This window comes from Mangifera indica, chromosome 4 (genome assembly GCF_011075055.1).
Source record: "Mangifera indica cultivar Alphonso chromosome 4, CATAS_Mindica_2.1, whole genome shotgun sequence".
Classification (NCBI taxonomy): Eukaryota; Viridiplantae; Streptophyta; class Magnoliopsida; order Sapindales; family Anacardiaceae; genus Mangifera; species Mangifera indica.
Window position 1 is genome coordinate 14,159,029 of NC_058140.1, and position 6,000 is coordinate 14,165,028.

The following is a 6,000-nucleotide window of genomic DNA, read 5'->3' on the forward strand; positions in this document are numbered from 1 at the left end:
GAGGTCTTCATTTCGTCCAAATAAATGGCGCAAAGGCAAACGCAAACTATGGAAGGATGATTTCTCACCTATTCACAATGAGAAACACTGAAAAAGAGAAATTGTATATGCCCACATCAACCAACAGTTTGCCGGTCAACTCAGTCGCCTTTAATTATCAAAATATCAGCTCGTTCTTATCCTTTGATCATTATCATCATTTCATGCTTACCACTAACAATCTCAATTTCATGCGAAAATTTATAAGGATACGATTAAAAGGCCCTGACTTGACACAATTAATTTGTAATATCCACTTACATGAAGTAGTTTGATAAAGTTGTTCAACCATTCTGCTGACTCTGGATCCTGGAAAATGAAGATAATAATAATTGTGGATGTTGAGTCCCTGGTGATTAATGCCACCACAAAGATAAACATACTTTTCTAAGTCTGAAGATTAACAGAATTGTATAATAATGATGCATATTCTACCTACTATGTGCATAACCTAAAACAACTAAAGCATGCTGTGTTAGTTATCGGTACAGGTAATAACTCATCATCATGATTCCCTGATGCTCAGACTTTACCTACCATGTATATGCAACTTAAAAAAATTACATGCATGTACTGTTATTCAGATCAACAAGTTGCAGAAAACAGCTAAGCAGAAAGATCCATAAAAGGATCTAAAATCAAAGATTGAAATGAAAATGCAGTAAGCAACTCCCACTGAATTTAATTGATCCAACGTTAATTTGCATGTTTCATTCAAAGTTTGTCTCACAATTTCAATAAAATAAACCACGACAGACAAATATCCAGCTCGCCACAATTGTTGAGCAAGAAAAGAATGGTTAGAAACTGAGGAAACCTAAGTTAAAGGACCTTATGCTACAGCCGAGATGATGTAGAACACTACAATATGAAACTTGAAGTTGAGAAAATTCTAAGGACTTTGTATAAGTTCTACTTCAGGACTTGAAGAATGAAGCTTGCATGAAGAAAATGACATATATAAAGGTTAAGATGCTGGCAGGCTTTATTGTGTACAAATTGTATTTGGGTTGGGTCAGGTTTCATGGTTTAAAATAGGAGGATCCTACAACTGACTTGAGCACTGTATGCATACTGGTAGAAGAATAAACTAATACAACTTGACAGGTCTGGATCAGGGTAGTCAGGTTGCTTAATAATTCGGTTTTATGACGTCCCAATCTGCAAGTTTTCGCAATTATGGTTTTGGTTCAAGAATTCATAAAATCCCAACTTCTTTGCATGTGTGAAGGCAAAGGTGCAACCAACTTCAGGGTTTTCAATTCTGAAAGATCATAGTCTGAAGATGATTGCATAGCTTGCACAGCCTGAGACACATTGGGTAAAATCATTTCCTTACAGTGAAGATGCAGGTGAGGGTGCTTTCCAAAGATGCTTCCATTCTCCAAATCAAGGCCAAAGGGAAGAGCTTTTTCTTTCGAAACCTTCTCGTTTGAGTTCTTAATAAGATCAGATGAATGCAACTCTTTCCACTTCCGATGAGCTTGCCAACCATATTTGTAATCTCCAACTATAGGTGTACCCAGCACCTCAGCACAGTGTACGCGGAGCTGTGGCACCCAAACATGATTAAAATAGGATTTGAACAGGGTAAAAAATCAGTAAGGAATCATGAGACAATGATGCATACAGATATCTATATAGTATTTGGTTATAATATATACCTGATGCTTTCTACCAGTAAGAGGAGATAACTCTAACCATGTGTAACCTGCATTATGACAACAAGAATAAGATGCATAAACAAAAACAATTTCCACAAGAATGAGTGTTATGGTGTAAATTGTTTTACAACTGTGATGATTCAGTACTCTGCTAACCATGAGATGAATCAATCACTCTGTACTCTGTTATTGCATGCTGTGATGTCATATTTTGAGAGTTGTTAACAACTGTGATTCGATCGGATTTTCCATTGTCCAGTACAACCTGATGGTCAGTAAAATCAGAGTTAAAATTTTAGGGGAAACCAACCAACAACCAGGGAAATTACAAGGCATCAGAATAGCTTGCAGTTTAGCTCAAATTGCAACTTGTAAATCAGATATCCGATGTCTCTCTCTTTTCTTTCATGCACACACAACAAATCAAACCAAGTCCCCATAAGGCAGTACATTAAAACCTTTCAACTTTGTAAATTTTGTTTAAGCATTCCAGTCAAGGTTATACTAACCTTTCCCAATGGTGCTGATATTAAACCCTTTGAGCGTCTTGGAGATCCAATGACAAGGGCCCAATACCATCTTCGCAAGATTCTCTTTTCATTGTTAATGTCCTAATAAGATAACAGGATAAATGGAAATTATCCCAGAGCAAATATAATGCACATAAATGAATATGAAAGGCTTAAAATGATAAAGCAACTACAGGCTAAAACATAAGACATTTACATCTTTTGATGCACAATAGTTTTCTCACGGAATACAGAATGCAAAACTGTTGCACTTGTATGCGTCCTTCCCATCACCAATATGCCACTACTATCTCTGTCAAGTCTATGTACCTACAGAACACATATAAAAAGTAATAATCAAAATTCTGTGAAATATGAATAAGGATCTATATTCCTCAATCACTTCCATTATGAACATGTACTTTTGACACCCAGAAAAGGTCAACAAAAAGAGAAGACCGTGAACCAAAAGCTCAAGATACAACATGAAAATGATAAAATTTACAATCATCCAATACTATGGCAAAATGTTTATCAAAAACACAAACTTGGGGACCTAAAACAGAACTCCTACCAAAATTCTAAGATAAAATTAATTTTTCCAGAATCTGAACAGATAAATCACCATTCAGGTCGAAATCAAACATTAAAACAACATATATTATTTTGATATTCAAACATATCACGACTGAATAATTAAGTATATAGTTGATAACTTTACGGCAACCTCATAAATCAATGAATATGCTACTGTTGCGTTTTTGAGCATGTTTCTGAGCAGGCAAAGGCAGTACAATGTTTCATCTCAAGTGGGAAAAAATAGTTAAAACTCTTTATATTCTCATTAATAATGTGAATTGTTTATACTTGAGTCACTGGGAAACTCACCAGCCGTGGCAGCTCTGAGTAATCATAAGTTAAAGAGGTAGCTGCTAGCTCATCTAAACTTCTTTTAATGCCAATGCCACCCTGTTACAGCATAAATATAAGACAAATTACAATCATAATTGCCGAAAATATAGAAGTTTGGGGGAAAAAAAAGTAGAGACCAACATTTGTTAGTTTACCTGAACAGGCATCCCAGGAGGTTTGTTGACAACAATAATGGCTGAATCCTGAATTTGTAAATCCATATAAAGTTGTGTGATTCAAGTGACATAGAAAAACACAGAGAACCATAGAAGAATTGAACATGAGGACCTTATACAACTCCAGGCTACGAATATAATTCAATTCTTCGTCAGTGCAAGGGCAATCCTGTTTCTCAGTAGGAAACTCCTGGATGGTAATGGGGAGAAAGATTCGATCTCCCAACTTCAATGAGTCCTTGGCTGCCACCTTCCAGTAATTTAAAAAAAACACAAACTTTTGATTGCCTAAGTTCAGTATCAGTAAATCATTATGAACTAGTATAACAGCAAATGTTATTATGTATCATGTACACATGAAAGAAGAAGCTAATTTTAATCAATAAGGTGATTTATTAAATACCCTTTTGAGTTTACTTTCTTGTAATTGACCACCATTTTCTGAACTTTTGATGGTTATGAATTCTCTTCGAACCTGCATAGATGATATTCCTTGAGAAAACAATTTTATACTCTAGCCACTTTAAAATGATGCTTCATTTTCCACCAAGATTTTAAGTTGTCACATACAAGAGAAGTTAAAAAATGACAAAATTTCATAACGTTTTCAAATAAAATTGAAGATTCTAGAAACGACAATGTCACTTCGATCAGTTTTGTTCAAAAACCTAAAGTTTTAAATTTCTCAGCGTACTCAATCCTGAATCCTAATGGGGCAAAGTTAAAGCCATAAGCTTCATCACAGTGTTATATATATAAATAACAAGCAGATATCTATATTATTTCATGAATAAAATAAACACGTTGCTACTGGGAAGCAAAAACCTGTCTCAAACGAAAAAGCTTTTGTATGAGACTTCTAGGCAACTGAGGACAGCACTGATGAACCCATTTAAGCGCCATCATTTCAGAAGTGGAGACTTTTGGGCCGCCGACCAGCTGCTTTCCCAAATTCGAGCCGTTTATGGTGGAACTGAAAGGAGGCAAAGTGAACCATTTACCTCTATTATTACTACCATCTTTATTTGTAGTGTAGTATCGCTGAAAGGCCGTTATGGAACATCTGATGGCCCCGCAAGTGACGGTGCACGGTTGCAATCGGAGGACGAGGAAGCGGCAAAGGAGGCTCGGATCTACCATCAGCTTTAACTTAAGTTAGAGGAAGCTCTTCATTTGCTGTGAATAATTCGGAGAGGGGTCGAGGGGTTTTGATAAGCTACTTAATTTAAATTGTGGGCTTAGGCTTTTTTTGTTTCGTTGTATGTAGGCCCAATATATTGATCGTTATTTTTATACTCGACTTTGAGAGGTGCATATGCGTTTAGTCTGAGGGTTTAAAAATTATTATGATAATTTAGTTTTATTATTGGTGTTATTTTATTTTGTTTTAATCATAATTTTATTATTTATTATTAATTTTTTAAAATAAAAATTTTCTTATTTTTAATTAATATAATAAATAATATAAAAAATATTTTAAAATATTTAAGTTAAATATTATCTCAGTACTTTGTAATTATCTTTAATAGCTCGATCCACTATTAATATATTATTTACATTAGACACATAATTTATCATGATTTTGTTTTAGGTTTTGTAATCTAAAATCCTCTGTTTTAACAGTTTAAAAAATTACAAGGTATTTAACCAGTCGTCATCTTAGCAATCCAAGTGATGTGAAATACCTAGACAAATCAACATCCCTTTCGTGTTTTGTCAATGTGAGGTTTGCCTTAAAGTTATATATAATTATTATTTTTGGTAATTAAAAGTATTATTTGAACATAATACACGTGGTTACATATACAACAAAAATAGAGTTGTAAGTAGGGTTTTGATTTTACTTCATTAAATCAAATATTGATTTAATTACATTATTTTCAAACTTTAGGGGAAAAATTAAAGAAGAAATACAAGAAGCTATATTGTAAGTATCAGAAGAAGGGAGGAGTCCAGTTCCACAAAAGTGCTCAGATACATGTATATATTCTATATATATCTTATAATGAAGGATACTTAAAGAATTCTATAAACAAAAAGGGCGTTCAATCAGTGGTGAAAGCGGCTGAATTGTACATGTTGGCTACCGGAAGTCTGACCAAAGTGTTCAGCTTGACGACTCCTTGCCCTGTGGCCAGGGCCACTGGGGCTAGGCCCAGAATGCTCGACTGCCCCCAGAGAAAATCTTTCCAGTGAATCATCGATCATCATCTCTTTCGAAGACGACTCAGCTTCTGATTCAAAGACAGCACAACTCAACAAGAGGAGAAGAACAATGAGATACTCGAGATCTCTACCCATTATATACAGTAAAAAAGAGTTGGAGATTATTTTCTTTGGGTAGCTTTTTATTTATACATAAGCCATGCACGCAAGTAAGTAGGTGCATTGGATTTATATCATTTCTTTAGCCCTAAGGGACGGGTCAATTATATTCATTAGGCAATGTGTTGAAAAGAGCACAATGAAGTGTACAGATAATGGGGAGTTGACAAAAAATTCTTATGAATTTGATTAAATTTCATTTTCATTAGATTAGAAATCATATGTAATGATATATACAACACAGTTACTTCATGCATGCATGAGTTGAATTCAATGCATTTCACTCAATAATTCGAAGATCACATCACAAGTAGTTGGATTTTCTGAGTCTAAGATTTTAATGCCTAAAAGCTATACTTTTTGTGTGACCATTTT

General features: G+C 34.5%; 1 pseudogene; it reads right to left on the reverse strand.

Moving 5' to 3' along the window:
* Window positions 1-684: 684 nt before the first annotated feature.
* Window positions 685-4,474, reverse strand: LOC123213127 (annotated as a pseudogene).
* Between the last annotated feature and the right edge of the window lie 1,526 nt (window positions 4,475-6,000).